The sequence below is a fragment of the Eublepharis macularius genome, chromosome 6 (genome assembly GCF_028583425.1).
Source record: "Eublepharis macularius isolate TG4126 chromosome 6, MPM_Emac_v1.0, whole genome shotgun sequence".
NCBI classification, from domain to species: Eukaryota; Metazoa; Chordata; class Lepidosauria; order Squamata; family Eublepharidae; genus Eublepharis; species Eublepharis macularius.
Genome location: NC_072795.1, coordinates 96,537,487 through 96,552,190, shown reverse-complemented (window position 1 = coordinate 96,552,190; position 14,704 = coordinate 96,537,487).

Sequence of the window (14,704 nt, the reverse complement as noted above, 5' to 3'; positions counted from 1 at the left end):
GGTGCTGACTTTTTTGGGGATAGAATTGGACACCGTCCAACAGTCTTTTAGGTTACCGGCAGATAAGGTGGCAGAGCTTAGATCCAGGGTGATTAAGATGCGCTCTCAGCATAAGGTGTCCCTGGTGGAGCTACAGCAGCTGGTGGGTTACCTTAATTTCGCTTGTAAGGCTATCGTTCCTGGTAGGGCCTTTTTGCGTCGCTTATGCGACGCTATGGCAGGTTTGCGTGCACCTCATCATAGGTTGCGGGTTTCAGTGGGTATGCGTGCAGATTTAGCAGTGTGGGAGACCTTTTTAGCAGAATTCAACGGGGTTTCTCTTTGGCGGGAGGTTCTCTTGCTTGAGGCGGAACTGCAGGTGACGTCGGACGCATCTGGATCCACTGGTTTTGGAGTTTATTTCCGGAATCATTGGTGCGCAGAACAGTGGCCGCAGGATTGGCGGACATCTACCTTAGTGAGGGACCTTACCTTTTTGGAGTTCTTCCCGCTTTTGGTGGCGGTGCACCTATGGGGGCAGGAGCTGGCTAATCACACAGTACTATTTTGGTGTGATAACCAGGCAGTAGTTCAGGTGGTTAATGCCTTAACGTCCAAGTCCCCCATGGTGATGCGGTTGGTGAGGGAATTCACTCTGGTGTGCCTCCAGAGGAATATTTTGTTCAGGGCCAGGCATGTGTCTGGGGTGGATAACGGTAAGGCGGACGCCTTGTCTCGCCTACAGATGGAGCGTTTTTGGAGCCTCGCTCCGGAGGCCGATCGGCTCCCGGCTCGGATGCCACCGGAGCTGTGGCAGCTTGGGAGACCGAAGTATGTCGGGCTATTCAAGCAGCCATCGCACCCAGCACATGGAGAGCTTATCAGCGAGCGGTAGGCCTGTTACGGGAGTTTAGGTTGGTTGAAGGTTTGGCCCATAGCTGGCCGGTACCGGTGGAGCATTTACTGTGATTTTGTATCTGGCAACGGGGCAAAGGGTTGGCGGTGCGATCCATCAGGGGGCAGCTGGCAGCGCTAGCGTTTATTAGCAAAGCCCAGGGGTTGCCTGAGGCCACGGGCGACTTCCGGGTGAGGAAGATGTTAGAAGGCTGGGCCAGGGAATGCCCCAGAGGTGTAGATTCACGGGAGCCCATTTCCCCGGCAGTCCTAAAGGGGTTGAAGGGGGCATGGAAGGAGGTGTGTACGTCGTGGTATGAAGCGACGCTTTTCCATGCGGCCGCTCTAACTGCCTTTTTTGGGGCCCTTCGGGTCAGCGAGCTAGTTGCGCAGTCAGGAAGGGATTCCTCGGGTCGTGCATTGATGGCCAGAGACTTGACGTTTGAAGGGGAAGCCGTTACCCTTTTGATTCGTTGGTCTAAAACAGACCAACAGGGAAAGGGGGCTGTTGTGAGGCTGGGTCCCTGTGCTGATGCGGAGCTGTGCCCAGTTAAGGCATTGAGCAGATATTGGAAGTTGAGGGGGGATGGTGAGGGCCTGCTTTACTATCACCAGAGCGGTGCTCCGCTTACACGTTTTCAGTTTTGGGCAGTGACAAAGCGAGCTCTGAATAAACTGGGTTTGAGAGGGGTGAATTTTGGCACCCACTCGTTTAGAATTGGGGCTGCATCCACCGCGGCAGCCATGGGGTTTACTGGGCAGATGATACAGCAGGTGGGTAGGTGGAAATCAGCTGCTTTCCGTTCATATGTATGTCCTCTTTCGCATGTTTAGAACACTGTTAACTGATTGCTTCTTAGGTTCCAGAGCACGCGGTGCCAGGCAACGGATCCTGATCTGCGGCCACAGTTATGTTTTTTGGGCAGCCCATCAAACAAGACGGACTTCTGTGGGGTCGCAGCTTGGATTGAGCGAGAAGGCTGTGTTGGAGTGGCAGGGTCGCCGTGGCCTCAGGTGGTCAGGTCTCTTGCCCTTGCTGTTTGGATTGGGGTGTGAGCCCCCCCCCCATATCCTAGTTGTTCATTTGGGCGGCAATGACCTGGGGATGCTCCAGGGTAGGGCATTGTCTGCCCAGGCGCAGGCTGATTTGCGCCTTATCGCTGAGAGGTGGCCGGGGGTGCTGATTATATGGTCAGCAATGGTCCCTCGTTTGGTTTGGAGGGAAGCTGGATGCCGACAAGCCATAGAGAGAGCGAGGATGAAGGCCAATCGTGCCATTCAGAAGGCTCTGGAAGGAGGGTTAGGGGTGTATTTGCCTCATCCTAGGATAAGGGCCGAGGTGCCAGGCCTCTACAGGGGCGATGGGGTGCACCTTTCGGAAGTGGGCAACCAAATATTTTTGGACGACTTGCGGCAAGGGCTACAGCTGGCCCTAGATTATCAGTGGGGCGCCAAGGCCTAAGCAGAGGCTTGACCTTGGCGTTGGCAGGTTTTGGGTAGTTAGGGTGCGGGCCGGTGAGCACCCTTGGCGCTTCCCCTTTAGTGGGAAGAGGGGCCTGCCTGAAGGGCTGGTACTGCTTTGACGGCTGCCAGTTGCAGGGGCAGGCTGCCTTTGGAAACCCCAGCTTGCGAGTCCTTACTTCACTGCTATACGGCTGAGGTGTTAGGAGCTTGAGAAGGGGCTGACCACGTTGCCTGGCCGGCCGGGTCCGCGCCATCCTAGGGATGGGTCGCACCCGGGGCTTCGGGGCTCGCCCAGACAGGTCAGGGCGGTGGTCCAGGGGGACTCTGTGGCCTGACCTGTACCGCTTTAGGCCCTTGCCGCTGTGTGTGTTAATGTTAATATGTATAGTTAATAAAGTGGCCCTTAGTTCCAACAAGGTGTCTGCCTCTTTATTCCAACCAGGGTGGCAATTCGGCACTTACCCGGCAGGCTGTGGGCTGGTTAGCCGGGTGCCGTTATTGCCTCCCTGGAAGGATTGAGGCAGCACCGGCTCCTCCCTCCTTCCTGGGACTAGGCTGCTGGGCGGGGCAGAGCGAGAGGGAAGAACGTGCTCTGCCCGGCCGAGCTTCAGTTGCGGCTCGTCGCTTGGCCCACCCTCCTCTCCCAGTATCGGTGCAGGATTAGCTGGCTGCTGTGTCAGAGTCAGGTAGGAATTTTTTCCTCCCCTCCTGAATTGGCAAAGTGGAGAGGGGTTTTTTCGCCTACCTTGCACCGGTATGGGGGATTGAGGAATTTGGCTGTAGGGTGGTGCCAGTTAGTTTGTCCTGGCAGGTTTTGGGTAGTTAGGGTGTGGGCCGGTGAGCACCCTTGGCGCTTCCCCTTTAGTGGGAAGAGGGGCCTGCCTGAAGGGCTGGTACTGCTTTGACGGCTGCCAGTTGCAGGGGCAGGCTGCCTTTGGAAACCCCAGCTTGCGAGTCCTTACCTCACTGCTATACGGCTGAGGTGTTAGGAGCTTGAGAAGGGGGTGACCACGTTGCCTGGCCGGCCGTGTCCGCGCCGTCCTAGGGATGGGTCGCACCCGGGGCTTCGGGGCTCGCCCAGACAGGTCAGGGCGGTGGTCCAGGGGGACCCCGTGGCCTGACCTGTACCGCTTTAGGCCCTTGCCGCTGTGTGTGTTAATGTTAATATGTATAGTTAATAAAGTGGCCCTTAGTTCCAACAAGGTGTCTGCCTCTTTATTCCAACTAGGGTGGCAATACCATACTCATGGAAACATTTTGCTATCTTGTTATTCCTGGTTTTTACTTGGAAAAACACATCTTTTAGGATAAGTACATTGGTATTCTCACATCCAGGTACAAATGTGAGACATCTGTTTGATTTTGAAAAGACAATCCAAATGCAATGTTTTTACCTGACTATATAACTTCAATTCTTATTAAATCAAAATCTGAGCAGACTTTTTGAAGCAGAAGATAAATTTTATTTGCTTCCTGCAAGAAATAACTACAAAAATATAATCCAATTTAAATAATTATACCTTACACCCTTTCATACCAGCTAGAGTGAAGAATGGGATCTGGGTGACTCAGGTTCAATTCCCAGCTCAGTCATTGAAGCTCATTGGCTGACCTTGGACCAGTCACATACTATCAGCATTTAAGAAAACTCAAGGATGCCGTTGATTGCTGTACTGTTTAATTGATGTTTTATATCTTTTAGCTGAGTTTTATTGTTTATCTTTTGTATTTATTACTGTTGTGACCCACCCTGGACCTGCTTGTGGGAAGGGAGGGCTATAAATTGGGGAGAGAGAGAGAGAGAGAGAGAGAGAGAGAGAGAGAGAGAGAGAGAGAGAGAGATCAACCTAACCTATCTCAGAGATGTTGTGTGAGTAAAAATGACAATAGAATGCTGTAAGCTGTTTTGGGTACCCTTTGGGGGAAAAGGCATGGTATAAATTAAGTATAACAACAACAACAATGCACCCAGTAAATTGGCATCACCAAATCTTGCTTGTTAGTTTTCTTCTAACAATTTAGAAAAAGCGTTAGAAAAACCAGAGGGGTGTCCTCTCCAGGCACATGCATAGAGCTGGTCTAGGACACCTAAAACCCTCAGGCTTGCTCTGAAGAAAGCAAAGGAAAAGTAAGCGGTTAGCTAACTATATTGGAGTCATCTGGAAGTTTATTGTCCCCCATTCCTTTCACGGTAATTTCCATCCACTCTCACTCTCATGACCTCCTCCTCGCTTCTACACAACCTACCCCTCCCTCTGGGTGGACTTCCCTTATATCCCTTCACCCATTGCTGGCTCCACCTGCCAGCCACGCCCCCAGCACTCTAGCCACAGCTCAGGCTGTCCTAGGCAGCCCCACCTGAGGTTGTCTTGCTCCCAGCCTCACCTGGTCCTTGCTATTCCCTTCTAGCCTGCTTGCAGGTTGGGGTGTGGCCCTGTGCTGCCCTTGCTGCCTTTCCTCCCCTGCCGGTAAGGTTGCTGGCTGGCTGATGTCTGGCTGTCCCTGCTTCCTGTGCCTTCTTTCTCTGGTCTGGTCCCCTTCTGGCTGTTCTCAGTCTCCTTGCCTGGGCTCTTAGCCTCCCACCAGAGGGTGGGGCTAGCTGACTTCCACCTGCCCCATCTGACCCTCTGCGGCTTTGGTGCTTCTTTCCCTCCACTCTGTTGCTGGCCTGTTCAGGACCTGGGTGACTGTTGGGGTGGCTGGGTAGCTGTCTCCCAGCTGCCTCCCATCCCCTCCTCCCGGTAAGTCCGGGGGCTGAGCCTCAGACCCCGGACAGCTATGTTGTGCAAGTTTCATAGAAATGAGTGGTAATTGTACAAGTATAATCTTGATGGTAGAGTGTGCCTCTACTATCAGTGGGCAACATGGGCAGGGTACTCAAAACAATTGTAATGTGTTGAATTGCTTTGAACACATTAAAAATGGAATATACAATCCCTAAAAAACGCAACAGTGTTTGGTTTGAATCAAAGTGCTTTCAGTTGGCACAGTGGCATAGGTTACTTCATAAATGTACATTTTGCGCATTAACAGAGAATACGTTCTTCTCTGTGGAGTTATTTTTGTATCGTAAGAAAAGGCTTCCTTATAAACATACAGCTAGGTTCAATGCTTTTAGTGAGTAAAAATAGTCAGTGCTTTGCTAATTTTCATGTACTTTTATTTCATCTGAAGAACGTGTTTGAGACGAGTATGGCATCCTGTGGCATAAAATGAGCATGTTATTTAACAATTTATTTAAATGACAATAAGTAAAACTTAAACAGAATAAAATTCCTTTAGGACTATTGTGATGTCTTTTCATTTGTGGCATGATGCAATGTAAAATCTAAAATAAGCAACATAATTAAGCATATATTTATATGCTTTCAGAATTAGCTATATATTAATTGCTTTCCATTTATAGACATGTTTCTCAAAATGCATTGAGTCTACACCTAAGTATGTAAAGAGAGAATGCAACTCAAATGTAGGACTGCCAGGCCTTCTGCTATAAACAACAAGTCCGGGAATATGCAATTAATGCTAACTTTTTATGTAACCATTTCAATAGTGCAAACGTGCAAAGTGCAAAGTGCAAATAAATAATATGCAATGATTACAATAAATATAATTGATACAATTCAGTTGTCCAAGTCATTATATAAATGTCCGAAACAAACCCACAATGGGGACATATTAAGGAGGGAGTCACAATGCAGTCTTATGGTGGTGGCTCAAGTCCAATGAGATGTAAAATCCACGGGTGCCGACGGGATTATGCAGGCATCTTATACAATTCCCGTTTCGTATGAAACATACTTCTTGGGCACAAATACAACTGGACTGTAAAAGATCAATATATAAATCAAACCTTAATTAATCCATTAAAGTGCCAACGAACATGTGTGGGCATCGTGTACTCACAGATTGCCAATCCACTCCAACGTGACTGCTCAAGACCTATTCCATTTCCCAATAAATGACGGACATAAGTAGATGGACAAGGCTCATACAGCAGATAAGGGACTCTTAAATACATCATTACAACTAGATTAATAGACCCAGTTTGGCATAATCAACGTGATTACATCCGACTGATCTTAAAGGGCTCAGACCCTATATGTGCAGTGCAAACACTGCAAAACAATTACAGTAAACATGTAAACAGCCAATGTCATGGAGGCGTCACATCCAGCTAATCACCTCATACATAGCAGCGTACCCATACAAAGATTAGGGGAGGGGAATCCCAAATTAGCCACTGGCTAACACAATAAACATTATCACATCCGGCTGATCTTAAAGGGCTACAGACCATATATGCACATTGCAAACAGATTATACATCACCTTCAACTAGTCGCATCCTGCAGAGCACAATAACCATGTGAAGATTAGTGTGTGTGTGGGGGGGGGATCCCAGAAGGGCCACTGGCTATCCCAAAAAACAGGAGAAATCAATTTCGTTATTAAGTCCCCCTGGTGCAAGGCTCCGAAGTCTAAAAATCCATCTGCTCTCTAATTGCAAAAGTTTTCTGGGACTATCATCAGTGAGTGGTTCATGAATCATATCAACAACAGATATTTTGATGTCTCCAAGACTGTGGTGCCGGTCCTGAAAGTGTGTAACCAATGGTGCCTCTCTGACCTGATGCCTTATTCTTGAGATATGTTCTTGAATCCTAATTTTCAGGGGGCGTGTTGTGCTGCCCACATAAATTAATGGGCAGTTGCATTGGATCCTGCCACTGGTGGTGGCAGGATTTATTTTTTAAATGGCAATGTTTGCTGCATCACTAGATCACTTCTAGGGATACCAAAATTATATATAGTAGCTCTAAGAATCACTGGAAACTCTATAGTTTCACTCTAATTTCCAGTAATTCCTAGAGTTACCCTATGTTACTTCTAGGTTCCTCTAGAAGTGATGTGGAAACACAGCTAATGTCACTCTCCACCACCACCCCTTCCATGTCCCCACCACCAACACTCCTGCCAATTGCCAGACTCAGCCTAGAAACTTTACTCAAATGTGCTTGCCAATATATTATCACTCAGTTACACATAGTTTGGGTTCTGTGATTGACTATGGTATAATTTTGATTGTACATTTGGTGGTAGATTCAATTTATCTCTGTATGACGTGTGAAATAGCCCACATAATCACACTTCTGGATAAGATCTGAGATGGAATAGAAATCATACATACTCAAAAGCATAACTTAAACAACACCAAAAGTTAGTTGAATGAGAGGAAGACACTTCTACAATAAGCCTATTGAAATTGTCCTCGGTGGGAATTCTGTAAAATTATCATTTAACATGATAGACTGCAGTCCAAGGAAATGAATCCCATGAACTCTGTGAGATTTGCTTCTGAATAAACATTTTGGATCATGCTGTCAGGATAATTTTCAAGATATGTGACATTTTGTGTTGTTTTAAAACCCATTGCTTGCTTATATTTAAATTAATGAAATTTAATTTTTTGTTTCTGTTGCAGTTGTTTGGTGCCATCAGAGCTTTTTTTCAGCTGGAACTCGGTTGAACGGAGTTCCGGCACCTCTTGAAAATGGTCACATGGCCTGTGGCCCCACCCCCTGATCTCCAGGCAGAGGGGAGTTTAGATTGTCCTGTGCACCAGTGGCATGGAGGGCAATCTAAACTCCCCTCTGTCTGGAAATCAGGGGGTGGGGCCACCAGCCATGAGGCCATTTTTGCTAAGGGTGATTTAAACTTTAAAAAACTCCCCCCTTGTTCCAGCTGACCCAAAGTGATGTCATTGTGCGGTCCTGGGAGCTGAGTTCCACCGCCACTTTTCCAAGAAAAAAAGCCCTGGGTGCTGTTAATGTGCATGGTACTCTAACAGAAGACTATAGACCCTGTTTAGGTAGTTGTAGATATAAGGGGCAACAAGGAAGAAAGAGCCAAGTAATTCTACGAAGAAAATGGCTTACAATGGCTTACAATGGTGGTGCTGGTAGGAAGGGAATGGCAAGGATCAGTTTGGATATGGAACTGAAACAATGCAGAGAGCAAGGCCATTGACAGCGAGCTTTGAAGGCAAGGACAGCGAGTGTGTGCCAAAGCTATGAATGAAGGCAGTACAGGATTATAAGGAGGAGCATCATACAGAATGATGAGAGGTAAATCATTCTGGTGGCATACTGCTAGATCGACATGAGGGAACCAAGGTGTGACACTAGAAGACCACAGAGGAGGAGGTTGCGATAGTCAAGGCAAAAGATGACCCTTGTCAACCTATATTTTTGCAATTTTGTAAACGAAAAAAACAATGTTACTTGGTGATGCACTATGGGAAGATAAAGAGCCAAAACCAATGCTAAAATGCTTTCTACAGCCTCACTTTAGCCTGGAAGATGGATACTTATCTCCCATCTAAGGGTGAAGCTACAAGTGACGAATGACACTTGAATGGCAAGTGTATTTCTCCCTGTTCACTTGCGCTCCACTCAATCCACTTGCTATTCAAGTGTCATTCGTCACTTGTAGCTTGGCCCTCAGTTAACTAGAAAGCTCCAATTGGTGCAAAATGCTGCAACTCGACTGTTATCAGGAGCGAGCAGGAGCATAAACACACTCTCATCCTACAGGCACTCCATTGGCTACCTATCAGTTACCGTGCTCAGTTCAAGGTTTTGAATATTACATACATATAAGGCTCTTCACGGCCTTGGCCTGGCATACCTACAGGACTGCCTCTCTCTCTATGTTCCTACACAGCGGCTTCGCTCCTCTAAACAGGGTCTCCTGCAGGTGCCAGCCGGCACATGGGTGAAATCAACAACAGCCTGCACACAGGCTTTCTCTGTGGTGGCCCCTACCTTGTGGAATGGCCTGTCTGAGGAGGTCAGGAGAGCCCCCACTCTCCTGGCTTTCCACAAACAATGCAAAACCAAATTATCCAAAATGGCTTTTTACTCAGATAAGAAGCCTGTATTGTAGGGAGGGGGGTCTCAGATGCTTTGCTAATGAGTTAGGAACTATGCTGCCTTACATATTATCTGTTGTTTTAAATATGTACTCCTATATACCACCTGTGCTTCATGTCAGTCCTAGAATTGATTATGTTCTGTTTCAGAATTTCTTCAACTCTGTATTGAATCCTTGCTAATGCTATGTCTTTGTAAACTTGTATTTATTTACCTATAGCACTGTTTATGGAAATGTCCTTGACACTGTATGGAAATGTCCTTGATACTGATTGTACTAATTTCACACTATGTAGTCCGCCTTGAGTCTCAGTGAGAAAGGTGGACTATAAATGGTATAAACAAACAAACAAACCTTCAGAGTCTGTGGAGATTATGGCGACCACAACAGAAAGTATATGAATAGAGAAAAGTTTGAGAAAAAAGATGAGAGTTTGAATCTTCAGCACTTAAAAAAGCCCTCTAAATATAAGTGTCAAATGATAGTATCCATGTTACTTTTATATAATCTAAATCCACTTCCTTACAATTAAAACCCTTAATGTTTTCTCCAATTAGGCAATGCACTAGAGACTAATGTCCATTCATCATTTCATTGCCAGCATTTGAAATAATCAGATGCTCAATTCACATTCTAAACACACACAGTTTTTTGAAGAAGTTATCTTTTGGAAATTCTTGCTAAATGGGAAAACATGAAATGATTTTCTCAGCGTTAAGTGTGGACTGTATTATCTGGAATATGCAGTTGGTCATGAAGAATCAAGCAGAGGACACTGCCCCTATGATTTGCTAAGCAATTTGATGTGTAATGTAACATGGTATATTCCATTCTGTAATGATCTATTTATTCCAGGGGAGAGTATGCAAGTGAATTTTGTGGTGGACAGTGATGGCTCATCCATGCAGGCAGACTAGGTAACTGCATATGATGGCACAATTCAAAGGCTACCACCATCTCAGAAACAACACAAAAGTCCTACTTCTTGTGCTGTTTTAGAGTGCTCAGCTTCCTGAACAGACTAAAACCAGATCTGCATGGGACACAAGAAGTTCTGTGAATGGGCTACTAGTACGAGAGGCCCCAATACTGATTGGGACTGTGGGATGCGGGGTGGGAAGTTATCAGTCTGGTTGCTTTAGGGAACTGCTGTTTGCCCATTGGAGCAAACATGCTGGTGCAGAAGTAGGTGACTTTGCTCCAATGAACAAATAATAGCTCCCCATGGTCCATTCAGATTGAAAAAGTGACACAGGGAGATGTAGGGGTGCCATTTGCAAATTGCCACACGCGATCCTCATCCTCTGCCCTCGTTTAATGGAGCAGTAGGGGGAAATTGAAGGGGGGAGAAGAAAGTCACTACATGAAACGATGCTATAGGAATTTCCCCAAACACTGTGGTCTTCACCCTGATGTGACATTGACATGTCATGCAGTAACATTTTACCAATGCCCCACCCCCCTGAAAACTCCCACTGTTGCCAGGCACAAGCCTGCCATCCCTAAGGAAATGCCATAAACCCACCTGCCCTTAATGCCAATCCTGAACAGAAAATTAGTTCCATGTGCATATCATTTTTAAAGAAAAAATAAAAACACTCGGAGCTCCATTCAAAGAATTGCCAACAATCATATGCCGTTGCTTCCCCAAGCTCTTTGGAATATCCATTGTTTCATCTTACCTAGAATTTGTGCCTTGAACTTCCTTGAGTTAACTTGGGGTGGGGGTTAGAAGAATCTTCTCTATTCTCTAAGAAGTCTTCTCTATATTTCTCTAGAAGAATAGAGAAGACAGGCAGTTATTTTTGAGGAGCACTAGAAAACTCTGTATATCATGTATTACAGTGTATGATTCCATAATTCTGTCAGATAACACAGCTGTTGCTGAATTCAGAGGAACTATTACAGTGAATTCAAAAGGAGTTGCAATCAATATGAATAAAAACAAGGTGTGTTTTGACACTGTGTGTCTTATGTAGACAGCCTCCCACCCACATGTTTCTTCCGCTAATAAGGATGCCCCTGTTAAGTGTCTTTATGCTGCTGGCTCTTTTTGATCAATGCTGTTGGAAAACCAGGTGTAAACATCAGGGTGCTATCCCATGGATTATCTTGGTTATACTGCAGGAGACTCCACAATTATATTCTCAAGTCAGTTTTCAGAAGACATTGCAAAATCAGTTGCTTGAATTTTCCTTGTGAAGCTAAACATTTTCATCAGCACCTCAGTACCTGGGCTTGAGTTGAAGAAAGTGCCTGGGGAAAGGGGGGCGAAAGCAGCCTTGGTTTTGACTAATTTCTTTTTAATGAGAGTGCTAATCCAATGTTCCCTTCAATGTATGCCCACGTGTTGGAAGTATTGTGCTGTACCTTCCTCACTAGTTCTCGAAAATTCTCATGCAAATTTCCTACTGGGAAACAGTTTGCAGATGGTGTGTGGTGTTAAAAGTATAAGATAATGAGCAAGAAAAAAATCCACAACCTAAGCCTGTTTTTGTGTTTATTTCCAGTTCGTGTGCCTATGTATACCCGTCTATCTTTCTCCATTAAGAGTTACTGGGCATCACATTCAGGGCTGCTGGATTGGTGGATCCTATAATCATCTGTAACATCTGCAATAAAGAAGTTTTTCACTTTCTAGCACATTGAGATAAATTGGGCAGCTTTCAATGAAGGGATTTGTATGCTTCTCTTGCGCTCTTGCGCTCAGATACAAAATGGACCTTATGGTGTGTGGTTGTGGCTGTTATATAAACAGTCTCATATGTTTGCATTCAAATGTACAGTATATTGTGCTTCTGCAAACCATAAAGCTGTCAGTTTTCAAACATTCATCTTTTGGAGCATCAATGGACTTCAGTACCATTTGCTGCATTTGGGTCTTTCGCACATGCCATCGACAACAGCAGATCCCCTTTGGGTGGATCTCCTCAGTTCTTCCTCTCTCCACCTCTCCAGAGGCAAGGTTCTAAATGGGATACAGGCTGTAAAAACATTTAAATGTTACATCTACTTTGCTGACTATCAGAACCTGGAAGCATATTTCAGTGGCATCCATATATTTTATTTAATAAAAAGGGAGATGCTGGGTTTTAGCACAGCTTCACGTGTCTCAGTTTTATCTATCTTACTCATTCTCTAAGGTTCTCTCCTCCATTTTATCTTCAGAACAACATGGTTATGTTGTTAGGCTGAGATTGAGCGACAGGCCCAAGCTTATTCAGTGAGTTGTGGAAGCCTGAACTCATCATAACTCCACAGTCCTGGTCCAATATGCTTACCACTAGAGTGGTAGTGGTGGCTCACTGGAAGGGCATCTGCTTTGCGTGCAGAAGGTCCAGCCCCTAGCATATCCAGTTAAGTGTTAGGTTGTATGATACCTGAGAGGTCTATCTGAGAGCTCCTGTCAATCAGAGGATACAATACTGAGCATGATAGACTAATGGTTTTACTCAATGTAAGACAGTATCATATGTTCTCAGTTCACCACTCAGGTCTTGTGAATAGAAGCTAGTCAAGGTAATTCATTCTTCATTTACATTGAGATAGATTTGAAGAGTCAGTTTGGTGCAGTGGTTAAGAATGGTGGTACTCTAATATGGAGAACCAGATTTGATTCCTCCACTTGAAGCCAGCTGGGTGACTTTGGGTTAGTCACAGCTCTTCCAGAGTTCTCTTAGGGCCAAGCTACACATGACGAATGACACTTGAACAGCAAGTGTATTTCTCCCTGTTCACTTGCCCTCCACTAAATCCACTTGCCGTTCAAGTGTCATTCGTCATGTGTAGCTTGGCCCATAATCTCACCAACCTCACAGGGTGATTGCTGTGTGGATAATAATAACATACTTTGTAAACCATTCTGAGTGGGTATTAAGTTGTCCTAAAGGACAGTATATAAATTGAATGTTATTGTTATTGTTATTGTTATTGTTATTGTTATTAAGTACATGTCATGTTACTCAGTGTAGTGAAAGAGGCATTCTGCACACACTTGGAGGCACTTTTTACTTTGTATTGCATGACATATTCTTCACTGTGTCCTGGAAATGACAACAGATCCTTAGCTGAGCTGAGCCTTGCAAACCTTACAGTGCCATCCTAAGCAGAGTTATACCTTAGAATCATAGAATCATAGAGTTGGAAGGGACCTCTAGGGTCATCTGGTCCAACCCCCTGCACAATGCAGGAAATTCACAACTCCCCCCCACCCCCCGCCGACTGCACCAGCGTCCCCTGCTCCATGCCCAGAAGATGGAAAAACACATCCAGTATCTCTAGACAAACTGGCCTGTGGAAAATTGTTACCTGACCCCAAGGTGGTGATCGGCATTTCTATGAGAATGTAAGAAGGCCATGAGAACTAAGCACTGATGTAACCCATTCTGCCCTCTCCCTCATGATCTGCCCAGGTTCACAGAATCAGTATTGCTGTCAGATGGCCATCTAGCCTCTGCTTAAAAACCTCCAAAGAAGGAGAGTCCACCACCTCCTGAGGAAGCCTGTTCCACTCTGTCAGGAAATTTTTCCTAATGTTTAGCTGAAAGCTCTTTTAATTTAATTTCAAGCCATTGGTTCTGGTCCGACCTTCTGGGGCAGTGGAAAACAGCTCCACGCCATCCTCTATATGACAGCCCTTCAAGTACTTGAAGATGGTTATCATGTTACCTTTCAGTCATCTCCTCTCCAGGCTAAACAATTTGAACTTCTTCAACCTTTCGTCATAAAACGTGATCTCCTCCAGACCCCTCACCATCTTCGTTGCCCTCCTCTGGATACATTTCAGCTTGTCTATATCCTTCTTATATTGTGGTGCCCAAACCTGAACACAATACTCTAGGTGAGGTCTAACCAGAGCAGAACAGAGTGATACCATCACTTCTGATGATCTGGACACTATGCTTCTGTTGATACAGCCCAAAACTGCATTTTCCTTTTTAGCTACCATATCACGCTGCTGACTTATGTTCAGTGCATGGTCTACTAAGACCCATAGATCCTTTTTACACATATTACAAGACAAGTCTCTCCCATCCTATAATTATGTATTTGATTTTTCCTTCCTAAATGCAGAACTTTGCATTGACCTCTGTTGGAATCCATTTTTGTTTGTTTTAGCCCACTGCTATGTCCATTGAAGTAAATAGACTCATGGTACTTTTGGTGGCTCCTGAAGTGGAAAGAAGCAAGCCTAGAACAGAGATACAATAGAAAGCTTCTCCTGGTAGTAGAAAATTGGGAGGCATCTCTTCAGTTGCTTTCACTTATGTTGGATAATGCACTCTCAATGCACCATAGAAATCATTTGTAACTGGATTTTCCAGAGTGAACAGTGCTAAAACATGTTGAGAGTTCATTATCTAACGTGATAAAGCAGCTTTCAGAACTGATGCCCAGATATCTGCCAGTGAGAAAGGCAGATAATACTTAGC